The following is a 12,699-nucleotide window of genomic DNA, read 5'->3' as shown; positions in this document are numbered from 1 at the left end:
ATTACCATTCCTCTGCACAGTAGGTATATCATGGCAGTAAAATACAACTATACAGTATATCTGGGTTTGAATCCCATCTCTATCATCTTATGACCTTAGACAAGTCACTGCACATTTCCATACCCTTAATTACCCAATTGCAAACAAGGATACAGTATCCACCATGTGGGATTGCTGAGAAAACTAAATCAGATCACATATATTAAGTGTTTATTTTTTTTTTATTTTTATTTTTTTTTTATATTAAGTGTTTAGAACCTGGAAGAAAGTTAATACTTAATCAATGTTAGCTATTAGTAGCAGATTTCTTCTCTCCAGAACCTGGTCTATACCTCAGTAAGTGGAGCTGGGAAAGAGTCATTCTTCTTACCTACCAAGTAACCCCACTGAGTCAATTAGCATGAGCTGAGATGGTTTTGGATACCACCGGTAGGGCTGACCAACTATGGCACCCTGCAGGGAAGAGTAGTAACAAACTAGTGGACCACATTCTTGTGCCCCATGTGTAGCCTTCACCTTAGACACTCTTCCTTTTACAGTTTCTTGGAAATGCCCTAGACTTTCTGCCCTCTGCTCCTGTGGTCTAGAATAGGACCCTGGCCTATTTGTTTCTTTGTTGAATTCTTGTCCTCACAATCTGTTTCAACCTTGATCTCTTTCATGAGATCTTTCCAGATCCATATGCCTCCTCCTGTTCTTCAATGAGAATTAAAATCTTTCTCTCATATACTCTCATAACACTATGTGCCTATCCATTATAGAGCCTATTACTCATAATAACAGACAGTTTTGATATAGAATTTAATAATACTGAAGAGCTAACATTTACTGAAAGCTCATCATCTGCCTGATACTATGCCAAATACTTTATATACGTTATTTCAATTAATTTTGATAACAGCCTCATGAGTTAGGTACTGTTGATAACTCCAGTTTATAAATGAGGAAATGGAGGTTGAGAGACTTTGAGTCTTGCCTAAGGCTGCACAGTTAGTAAGGGGAGTATTTCAGAGCTACAAATGTCCCTGTCACTTGCTAGGTTTTGTTTCTTATGCTAGAGATGGATTTCCATGTAATTGGATCTCTCCTAACATCTTAGTGCATTGTTCTTGGGTTGAGTAAAATAACTGCTGAATTGAAGGGAAACCCCGTAACACCAGGCCCCTCTTAGAGGATGCCAGGCTCCCTGTGACCTCCTGGGGAATAATGTTGCAGAGACTAAAGATGACTCTGGTATCTTAAATGTAAGGAGCAAAATCACTGGCCCTAGAAATCCAGGCGGAAGCCCCAGAGAGGCTGTTTACTCTACAGAGTGATGGCCCTTGCCTACATCTTCAAGACAAGTAATTGTTTTACACTGAACATTTTTTTTTTCACATGGCTATTGCTACTAATATTTTTTTAGTTATTGATTATGTCCTTTTCCCACTTTCCTATTGGCATGTTTATCTTTTTTTCGTATGAACTTGAAAAATCTATTTGTGCAGATCTATTTGTAAAGATGTTAGCCTTTTTAAATCCTGTGTAGCACTATTTAGGAAATAATTGCTTTTAAAAGATAAAGTTGTCATCATATTGGGACTTGTGGGCAACTAAGTGTGTTGGAAGCAGAAAAAGACTAAAATGGTTATTCTTTTAAATTTAGGGCACTTCATTTAGAAAGCATTCCATATGTGTTCATTTGTTTGATTCTCACAAATGGTAGTAGGAACTATATTATCATTATTTTACAAATAAGGAGAGTAAAAGCAAATAAATATTATGCCCTAAGTCATTAATCTGAAAATGTGGTGTTCTGGTGTGATAGAAGCTAACAGTCATATCCAGAAAGATCAACTTTGAGGGACAGTGTTGAAGTGCTAACGGAAATGAATTAGAAAGACCAGTAAGTAGGACTATCAAGATAAATAATCAGGACAAGGTACTGTTCTACACAGACTCACCCTTTTTATAGAGAAATTTGAACAAATATGTTGGGACTTCATTAGATGCCCTTTTGGTGATGTTGAGACAATGACCAAATATAAAAATGCCCCCATTATCTTTTGAAGAATTTTTTGCACATGGGATTTTTTAACTTTAAATTTTACTTAGTAAACATACAGTACAATATTGGTTTCTGGAATAGAATTCAGTGATTCATCACTTGACATGTAACAGTGCTCATCACAAGTGCCCTCTTTTTTTTTAGATTATTTATTTATTTTTTCATGAGAGACACACACAGAGAGAGAGAGAGAGAGAGAGAGGAAGAGACACAGGCAGAGAGAGAAGCAGGCCCCATGCTGGGAGCCCGACACGGGACTCGATCCTGGGTCTCCGGGATCAGGCCCTGGACTGAAGGCAGTGCTAAACTGCTGAGCCACCCTGGCTGTCCCATAAGTGCCCTCTTTAATGCCCATCACCCATCTAGTCCATTCCACACCCACCTCCCTCTAGGAACCCTAGGATAGTTTGTTTGCTATCATTAAGAGTCACTTATGCTTGTTCTCCTCTCTCCTTTTTTCTTTTCCGCTTTCCCTTATGTTCATTTGTTTTCTGTCTTAAATTCCACATATGATAAGACAAAATCAGAGAGGGAGACAAACCATAAGAGACTCTTAACTATAGGAAACAAACTGAGGGTTGTTGGAGGGCAGGGGGTGAGGGGATGGGGTAACTGGGTGATGGGCATTAGAGTATTATTAATGTAATGAGCATTGAGTGTTATATGCAACTGATGAATCTGAACTGAACTCTACTTCTGAAACTAATGATACACTGTGTTAATTCATTGAATCTAAATAAAACTTTAAAAGCTCCACATATGAGTGAGATCATATGGTGTTTGTCTTCCTCTGATTGACTTATTTCAATAGCGTAATACTCTCTAATCAGTCAATGGATATTTGGACTACTTCTATAGTTGATAATGCTGCTATAAACATTAGGGTGCATGTACCCTTCGGATCTGTATTTTTGTATCCTTCGGGTTACCTAGTAGAGCAGTTGCTGGATAATCAGGTAGTTCTGTTTTGAGGAATCTCCATACCATTCTCCAGAGTTGCTGCACCAGTATACATTCCCACCAGCAGTATAAGAGGGTTCCCCTTTCTCCACATACTCACCAACACCTGTTGTTTCTTGTGTCATTGATTTTAGCCATTCTGACAGGTGTGATATGGTATCTCATTGTGGTTTTGATATGCATTTCCCTGATGATGAGTGATATTGAGTAGATGCTCATGTGTCTTTATGCCATCTAGATGTCTTCTTCAGAAAAGTGTCTATTCATGTCTTCTACCCATTTCTTTTTTTTCTTTTTTTTCTTCTACCTATTTCTAAACTGGATTATTTGTTTTTTGGGGTGCTGTTTGATAAATTCTTCATAGATTTTGGATACTAGCCCTTTATCAGATATGTTGTTTGCAAATATATTTTCCCATTCCATAGCTGCCTTTTATTTTTGCTGATTGTTTCCTTTGCTGTGCAGAAGCTTTTTATCTTGATAAAGTCCCAGTAAAAAAATAAAAAATAAAAAAAATAAAGTCCCAGTAGTTCATTTTTGCTATTGTTTCCCTTGCCTCTGGCACTGTTGTCTAGTAAGTAGTTGCTACAGCTGAGGTCAAAGAGGTTTCTGCCTGTGTTCTTCTCTAGGATTTTGATGGTTATTTTTGCTTGGCCAAGTTCTTAGGTGTCTAAAACAATCCTGTTATCTCCTCTGCCATACCTTAACTAGCTTAGTATAGATTTACCCTCTAACACTCTGATACCTTATATATATATATATATATATATATATATATATATATATATATATATATATCTCCACATCTCTACACACCCTACATATATACATATTTATATACATACTGATATTTTCACACATGAACATATACTTTGTATTCATGTTCCAACTCTAATGCATGCATGCACTATTCTGTAGTGTTTGTCCTTCCATGAAGTGCTAATGGTCGCTACAGATGACTATACATTCTGAATTCACCCTGCACAGCATACACTATATTGCATACTTGTACACTATATTTAAACCTTGAAATTGTAGATCTATTTCAAGAATGTTTCCATCTAAAAATCGCATTTACTTATCTGTTTTTCAGAGGATGAGTTTACTTAATAGAGACGAGCTTATTTAATATGTTTGCTTAATAGAGTAATATGAGGGACATCTTGGGTGGCTCAGCAGTTGAGTGTATGCCTTTAGCTCAAGACATGATCCCAGGATCCAGGATCAAGTTCTGCATAGGGCTCCCTGCGAGGAGCTTGCTTCTCCGTCTGCTTATGTCTCTTCGCCTCTCTCTGTCTCTAATGGATAAATAAATACAATATTTAAAAAATAGAGTAATATGAAACAATGTTTAAGAAGATGGGTTTGCTAACAGACAGACCTGGATTTAATTTAATTTTCCACCCCTGAGCTCCAAACAGTATCTCTTTTCTTGGGTATCCCTTAGGCATCTCAAATTCAGGATGCTCTAAACTGAATTCATTCTCTCATTCTCCTACCCTCCACTCACTATCCCCCCATACTCTCCATCTGTTACCTTGCATCACATTCATTATCTAAGACAATAATCTTAGTTAATACTTTTCACTTACTCTCTGCATCTAATTGCTTATCAAGACCTATTGATTCCATCCTTGAAAGATTTCCTGAACTAGATCCTGGACTGTAGCAACTGTCTCCTTAAATGCCCTCCTTACTCTACTCCAGCCTGCTGTCCATCACCAAAGCAGTCTTTCTAAACTAGACATTTAATTATGTGATTTGTATATCTTAACTATTTATAATGGTTTCCTGTTGCCTAAATAATGGAATCATTTTTGTTTTCACTTGTTCAGTTTTTCAACAAATAGGTACTGAGCTTCTGTTATGTGCCAGCCAGTGTTCTAGATGCTGCCTACATAGCAGAGAACAAAACAAACAAAAAGTCCTGCACTTGTGAAGCTTGAGTTCCAAGATGAGCATATTACAATTGTATATTTTCATTTAAGTAATTGAAAGGCAAACCTTGTTCTTAAAAAGGGCAGAGATGTTTCTTTCCCCTATTTTGGTCTTTAACTTTAATGTAATATTAATAAACACAAATAAGATTTTCACTTTACCAAATTGAAATTTATTTGAACACTTATGTGTATAAGAATAACCAGGACATTCCTTAGAACAGTGAGAAACAGGGATTTTTTCTACAAGTAGTAAAATTATATTCTAAAATTGCATTCTGAAATAGGATGGTATGATGCAGGAATAGGAGGACCAAAGGGAGACTCAAATATATATATAAAGTTATAACAGTATATATGTGTCACTTCAAATTAGCAAAAATGAATTATTAAGTAAATGGCACTATTAAGTGGCCAGCACCTGCAATGAAGAAAATTGAATTAAATCCCCAGTTTTCATATCTTACATCATAATAAATTGCAGGTAGAGCTAGTATAAAAATGTGTATATTTTTAAATTAAACCATAAAAGTATTCAAAGAAATTATGCACAATTTAAAATTCTTCAAGGCGGAAGGCTTTTCTAAGTGTGATGCAAATTAATAAGCTATTAAGGAAACAATGGATACATTTGAATTTGTAAAAATAAAAATACACTACCAAAATTCATTAATAAAAATCAAAAGACAAAACTTCAGTTAGTTTTGAGTTTTAGATGGAGTCTGTAGAGGATTAGGGAAGATGATTTTTTAAAAAAGGTGACTGACCATAAAAAATATCTGATTGTAAACAGAAAATGAGAATATCAAACACTGGTGAGAGAAAACAGGTGAAGATTTTAGGGGATGAAATCATCAAGATATGGTGGTAAGCGATCGGCTGTAATGGGTGAGGAAGGATGGCAGAGGTATCTCAAGATTTGATTGTAAATGTCTTGGAGAATTTTAGTCCCATTTACTGAGATGAATAAGAGAGGAAAGGAAAAAAACCTCTTGTTCTAGGAGGGAGATACATTCAAGATCAAACAGAATTTGGGATCCATGAGGGCCAAATAAGTAGATAGGATTAGCCAATACCTGTGTTTTAAGAACAGAGAGAGAAAAGATGTGACATACTATCATGAAATGATAGAGAAACTGGTAAAAATAGTAAGGTTATCTATAGAAGGCATATAGAAAAGAAAAAAACAGATTTATCAAAAATTTAACCATTAAAGAGTTAGAATGTCCAGATGGATCAAGAGGAGATCATGAAAGCACCACATCATAGAAAACAAAGAAGTACAAGGTTTCAAAAAGGAATGAGAAAACCCCAAATGCTCTCCCTTTATAACCACTGTCCCTTACCCACTCCCTGCCACCCCCAGATAACCACTAATTTGTTCTCCATCTCTCTAATTCTGTCATTTTAAGAATGTCATCTAAATAGAATTAGACAGTAAGATCTTGAAATGGGCAGTATTTTCACTCAGCATAATTTCCTTGAAATCTATGCAGATTGTTCCATATAACAATAGTTCATCCCCCCCCTTTTTTTTTCTGAATAGTATTCTATGGCACAGGTATACCACAGTTTGTTTAACCATACACCTCTTGGAGAACATTTGGGCTGTTTTCAGTTTTGAGCTATTATAGATAAAGTTTCCATGAAGACTTCTGCGAAGATTTTTGTGTGAATAAGTTTTCTTTTCTCTGGGATAAATGCTCAAGAGTAAAATTGCTGGGTCATATGGTAAATGCATGTTCAGTCTATAAGAAACTGTCAATCTGTCTTCTGGAATGGCTATGCCATTTTATATTCCTGCTAGCAATATATGAGAGTTCTTTTTTTTCTATGTCCTCACTGGCTGGCTTAAAAATAATTAAGTAGTATACAATGAACATTAATAAGCATCTCAACTTTATGTTGAAATTTTAAGGCAATATAATATTGGCCAGTGATTATTAAATAGGTGATATTTTTTAAGATTTTATTTTTCATTTATTTGAGAGAGAGAGTGAGCATGAGCAGGGGGAAGGGGCAGACTGAGAGGGAAAAGCAGACTCTCCACTGAGCAGGGAGCCCGATGTGGGGCTAGATCCTAGGACCTCAAGATCATGACTTGAGCTGAAGGCAGACACTTAACCGTCTGAGCCACCCAGGCTCCCCAAAATAAATGACAGTTTTTAATATTATGGACCAGTAAATCCTTAGAAAAAGAAAATAAACAAAAACAGAAAACTAACATTGTGTAGAACAGATGAATAACCTTCAATTTTAGCAGCTAAAGGCTTTAAGGCAGACAGAGTAATCACAAACACCACTTCAATTGCTGGCTTCTCTCATCATCAATTTATTGAAGCATCCAAATTAATGTCCCTTATCTTGCACGACCTCTCAAAGCTTAGTGCAACCTACCTTTCCATCTTTGATCCTACCTTCCTCGCCTTTAGCTCTGCCACACACTTGCTGCTCCTGGGTTCCCCAGACACACATTCCTCCATTTCTTTGTTCACTTTGCCTAGAAATAACCAACCCCTTCAACCTGCATCTGCTCCCTGCTTTATTTGACTGAGGACTCATCTTGTAAGGTCATATTTCCCTGAAGTTTCCTGATCTGGGTTTCCACTGCACTGTGTATAATCCTCTATTAGAGCACTTGTCTTACAGTTCTCTGAGGATATCCTTGTCCCTTTCGTAAAAGTATGAAGGCAGGTAGCACGGTGAGTTTATCTTCCTTTCCCCAGCACTTAGAATGCATAATTAGTAGGCACACAGTTGGCTCCCAGTAAATGCCCTCCAGTGAACAAATCAAAGGCCATCTTCCTGTTTGTGGGATGTCTGTATTTGTCAGAAATTTTCCTGAGATCTCGGGCATTGTTCTCAGTGGATATAATTCCCCTGAAACCCAAGTTTAATATTAGTTGAAGGGCTGAACACAGATTAGTGTAATAGAACTCCATTATTTTGCTAGTGTCGAGGGACAACTCTGAGAACTGTGTAGACCTTCTCCATTACAGGGAGAAAGAGGGAACATTTGTCATTATCAGTATGGGGGACATGACCCAGTGTAATCAAATTGTTGCTATTTGAGAGGCTTTTAAATGGCTTTTCTTTGCTGTCATAATTTATCTCACATGCTCATTTCATTGTAGCTTTTGTGCCAAAATCTTATGCTTTTCAAGATTAGAAAAGAATTTTATGCTTGAACCTATGTCTCTTTTTCTGGTCTGTGGAATCTCCTAGTAATTGCTTTCACCACATGGAAATTTGTAATAGTTTTAGAACCTCACTTCATTCTGAGCTTATAGCCCATAGTCAAGCCTCTATAATTAGACATGTTTTCTCTGCACTTGCAGACATGTGCACACCGAGGTGGCTGAAATAATACCTCCCAATTTCCCCGGTTGATAATCACAGTCTTTACAACTTGGTTATATACTGGGTGCTTGGCATTTCTAGCTGTTAAGTTCGGATCCTGTTAGAGTTGTAGTTGAATTAAAAGTTCTTTATTTTCCCCTTGATGTCAAGTGCATCACTACATTCTCAACACTTAATTATCATTGCATCCTAAAATATTCCTCATTTAGCAAAAATATTGAAATACTTTGAAAAAGCAAACTCTGATATGTGGGGAGAACACTGAGATACTGTGTTCCACAGTATCTCCACAGAGAACCCAGGAAAATGAACAGCAAGTGAGAGCATTTGGAAGAATAAGAGAGACCCCCAAACGGTTAAAAGGTCCCCATTACCATTACCCACATTACACTAAACTTGATAACTAATGTGTTTAAGCAGATGACACATCCACAAGCTGAAATTCACCAGACCAGAGAAGGCCCCCCCAGCTTTCCCCAGAGTTGACTGAAATGGCAATAAAATGGAGTGTGATCATCCTCCTTTCCTCTCATGACCTTCTAAGCTGCACACAGGCAGTATCTCTGCCATCACCTTGCCATTACATTTTCATATCAGATTCTTCCCTAAGATCAGGGTACCCAGTGATCCCATATAACATGAGGGAGGGATGACCTTCTTTGCAGATGTTAGTACCTCTGCCAGCAGGTATCTGAGACCAAGAACTGAGGGGAGAAGACACAAGATAATTTAAGTAGAGGTAGATAAAGAGAAGAAACATTTATCTGCTCATTTATTAAAATCCTTTTCCAGTAAATGTTTATTAAGCACCTGAATATTGGGTACTCTGTTTGATAGTGAGTGAAATGAGGTCCATCACCCTCATGAGCTCCATACTCTAACAGTGAAGAGAGAAAACCAACAAACATATGAATAATGTGATATTAATGGTAAATGTCATGACGAAAATGAACAGGCTTTGAACAGCAGCTCTGACTCCATCTTCAAATGGAAAAAAAAATCAGACTTGAGAGAATAGCTACTATTCTCTGACGACCTGCATGGGTCTGACCTCTATGTCAAATCTGTGGATATGCTTTTCTCAGCTGACACAACTGCTTCCTCACTGTTCCCCACAGGGGAAATGCTGCATGCTCTTCTCAAGGGGACAGTGTCAGGTATCCTGCAAATGCTCTTTCCCACCCAACTGGGCTACCAAAAAAAAACAACCAGGCAACAGTATCTTGAATGCATTAATTAACCTATGTGGGGCATGTCCTGTCCTTTGCTCAGTGGTGTTCAAGAGGATGCCTCTGAGTTAACCAGTGGTGAAAGATGCCCTAGTGGATAAAACAACTTCATATTCTTCCCAGAGATAAGGAGCTGGATCCAGGACTATGCTGTTAATAACATCCCCACCCTCTACCTTCCCTGTGCAGACACCCATGAATAGAAAAAAAAAAATCCTAAAACGGTCAGAGGGTACCTCAAGGCCAAGTTGTGTCCCAGATTGGGAGCCCCCCAGAGAGGAGGTGTGTTATTCATTCAATCACTCATTTCTGGCCCCTTTCCTCAATGCTGTCCTCAGAAGCAGTAGCAAATAACTGTCTAGGTTGGCCTGTGCTGGTCATTATCACAGATAATAAAACACGGGTTATCCCTTCTTTCTAGGAATTTCTTGTCCATCTAGTCTTTCAACCCTGGTCAAGACTTGCTCCTGGCTAAAGCTGAGAAATAGGTGGCGTTCATATTTGATTACGCACCGTCTCTCTCTCCCTATTTAATGTCACTCCTTCCTTTCCCCCCATTCTCCAGAAGGAAAATGATTTGATGGAATCACTAGTTTACATAGAGTGTTTGTGCCTGGATTTCCCTTGAAAAAAGACCCTAAGAATGGAGTTGGGTATAGGTGGTTTGTTTGGCAGGTGATCTCTAACTGCAAAAGGAAAAAAGTGGGGAAATTTAAACAGAGAAGGGGGAGAAGCCAAAGAATACATATTAATTGAGAGAGTTACTAGTATGGATTGCTGAGGCTTCATCTCCTGGGAACCTTCTAAGGAACCATATAGAATATACCTCAGAATTGCCCACCCAAGACTTGAGAAACTGGGATATATATAATCTCGATTAATTCCTGTCCCTCCTTGAGTGATGACACTTTGGGGTTGCCCTGCTTGCCAGCTAAGCAAGCTCCCAGGGCACTGGAAAAATCCCTTAGGCAGAGAAACAAAGACGTGGGCACTTGAGGTGGGAGCTGTCACATCTGTCAAAGTGCAGAGGATCTGTCTACTGCAGCTTGAGGACAACCCAGAGGTGATCTGAGAGGATACAAAGTGGAGCATCCAGAGCATACACTGCTTGCTGTCCATTCAAGGAGAATTTCATTTGTTCAACACTTGTTGAGCACCTGCTGTGTGCCAAGAATAGTTTTCCTGAGATGAGTTTCCAGGTGAATTAAAAGAAGCAGGGTGAGGGATGCCTGGGTGACTCAGTTGGTTAAGAGTCTGACTCTTTTTTTTTTTTTTTTTTTTAAGAGTCTGACTCTTGATCTCAGCTCAGGTCTCAATCTCAGGGGCATGAGTTCAGGCCCTGCATTGGGCTCTCTGCTGGGCATGGATTCTTCTTAAAAAAATAAAAATAAAAAATAAAAGAAGCAGGGTGAGAATAGACCCAAGGTATGGAGCAGCCTGGGGGAGCAGGTGTTCCACTGCTCAGAATGACGACATCCCTCAGATGTGCTCTGGGAATAAGTATGCTGCTTAGAAGCCATGAGCTGGGTAGAGCACACCTGTCAAATCCTGCGAGGCCAATCAGAGACCTGAAAGTTCAGGTCAGCATGACCCTACCCCTCTTCTATAGCCTGATTCCTCCTCCCAAGCCTATTTGGCCATCTATACCCTGACACCTGCCATGCCAGCTTGAAGTCATTACCCTTTCCTCTTTTGCCTTCTCTCCCAACACACCCACCATTCCATTTTATCCCGGTGTGCACTTGTCCTGCTTGGCCTGCCTGTCCTTTTTACCCTCCTCCTTACCATGAGGTACAGTGCTCCCATTATTATTGCTCAGTTCCCCATTTACACAGCTAATCCTGTTAAGGACCAATTTAAGCAATGCTAGAGTCTGGAGCTTTTATGACTTAAGCAATTGAGGATCTCCTTATGTTACCAATGATGAATGATATAATAAATAAGCAGAGTCTCAATGAAAATACTCATCCATCATATTTGATGTCACAGAAGTCTCATATCAAACTTAATAGGTCTGTAAATTAAAAAGAGTGGGTCTCAGTAGCCAGAGGGTAATTCTGTCTTAGAATTTCTGGACACTGTCCCTTTATCTGGGTCTGGTCCCATGAGTCAGCTTCCCTACCTCATCCCACCAGCCTGCCTGTGTGTTGTAGCCTGTCTGTTCCCTTTCCTCAGGGGTTGAGAGAGCAGAAGCAGGCTGTCAGGAGGAAGAAGGGACTCTGCCACCATCCCCATGACTGTCCTAACCACCTGCCTTGGGTCACCTGGACCCCAGTCCAGAGAGCCACAGCAGAGGTCCTCAGGGTACCTGCCCATTGGCAGCTGTACAAACCAAACAACCATGTCACCTGTGGATATCCCCTCAGCCTCCCTGAGCACAAGGGCCCCGTCCCTGTGAGTGAATGAAGCAAATTAGAGCATGTGCTGGCCTTTCTCAGGTGGCTTGTGTGCCAAGTGGAATTTCAGGCTCTCTCTCTGCCCTGTTCTGGTTTCCTTTGCCTCTCCATCTCCATCCGGTTTCTGATAGCAAAGGTTAACATTATAATTAAACAATCAATTTAGCAAATTTTCTTTGGGGATTTCCTTTCCTTTCCTTTTGGCAACCGTAGCTTCTCTTATCTCAAGAGATGCCCTGTGAAGTATATCTGAGGTGTTTTCACTTTCCTTCGTCTACAGTTGTTTTTTTTAAATGCTGTTTTCTTGGACTACCAAATGATAAATAAGATGCAGCTTGTTCATGGTTTATATAAGCAAGAAGGAATATATTTGCTTCTCTCTGCAGGAGAATAGAAGGAGGCAAGCTGATGGCTGTTACCCAAGGCCTTGCTCCCAAATAACATGGGGATTTGGGAGTCTAAGAATATTAATTGGATATAGAGAGAACAGTGGCAATTTCGAGTACCCAGGAGGGACATGCTGTGCTGGAGTAGAGTGTTAGAGAAATTTACCTGGTGGTGATTTGGTCTTCATTTCTCCCATGTTTTGTTTCTTGTGCAAAACATGTATGTGACAAGAGATGGGAATAGGGAAAGGGAGTTCATGGAGGGGAGAAGAGAAGAAATAAACTTTGAAAATTCTAGTTGCCATGACAACATAATGAGCTCCAAAAGTGGTATCTCTGAACTAGTTTTGCATGGAAAAGCAGGGGAGCCCAGAAGGAAAGAAT

At 39.1% G+C, this 12,699-nt stretch overlaps 1 protein-coding gene and 1 long non-coding RNA gene across 12 annotated transcripts in view; one reads left to right on the top strand and one right to left on the bottom strand.

Moving 5' to 3' along the window:
- Nucleotides 1-12,699, top strand: part of CACNA1E (calcium voltage-gated channel subunit alpha1 E) — a 381,746-nt gene that overhangs the window by 243,093 nt on the left and 125,954 nt on the right. The gene's annotated exons all lie outside the window — the stretch shown is intronic.
- LOC144316290 (uncharacterized) lies at nt 4,129-12,599 on the bottom strand. Its single transcript, XR_013382132.1, has 2 exons — nt 12,482-12,599; nt 4,129-4,305 (listed from the first exon to the last, which is right to left on the bottom strand). It is a non-coding gene; the product is annotated as an uncharacterized LOC144316290 (long non-coding RNA).

This window comes from Canis aureus, chromosome 6, assembly GCF_053574225.1.
Source record: "Canis aureus isolate CA01 chromosome 6, VMU_Caureus_v.1.0, whole genome shotgun sequence".
Classification (NCBI taxonomy): Eukaryota; Metazoa; Chordata; class Mammalia; order Carnivora; family Canidae; genus Canis; species Canis aureus.
Note: the sequence above shows the minus strand (reverse complement) of the source record. Positions and strands in the feature narration are given on the sequence as shown.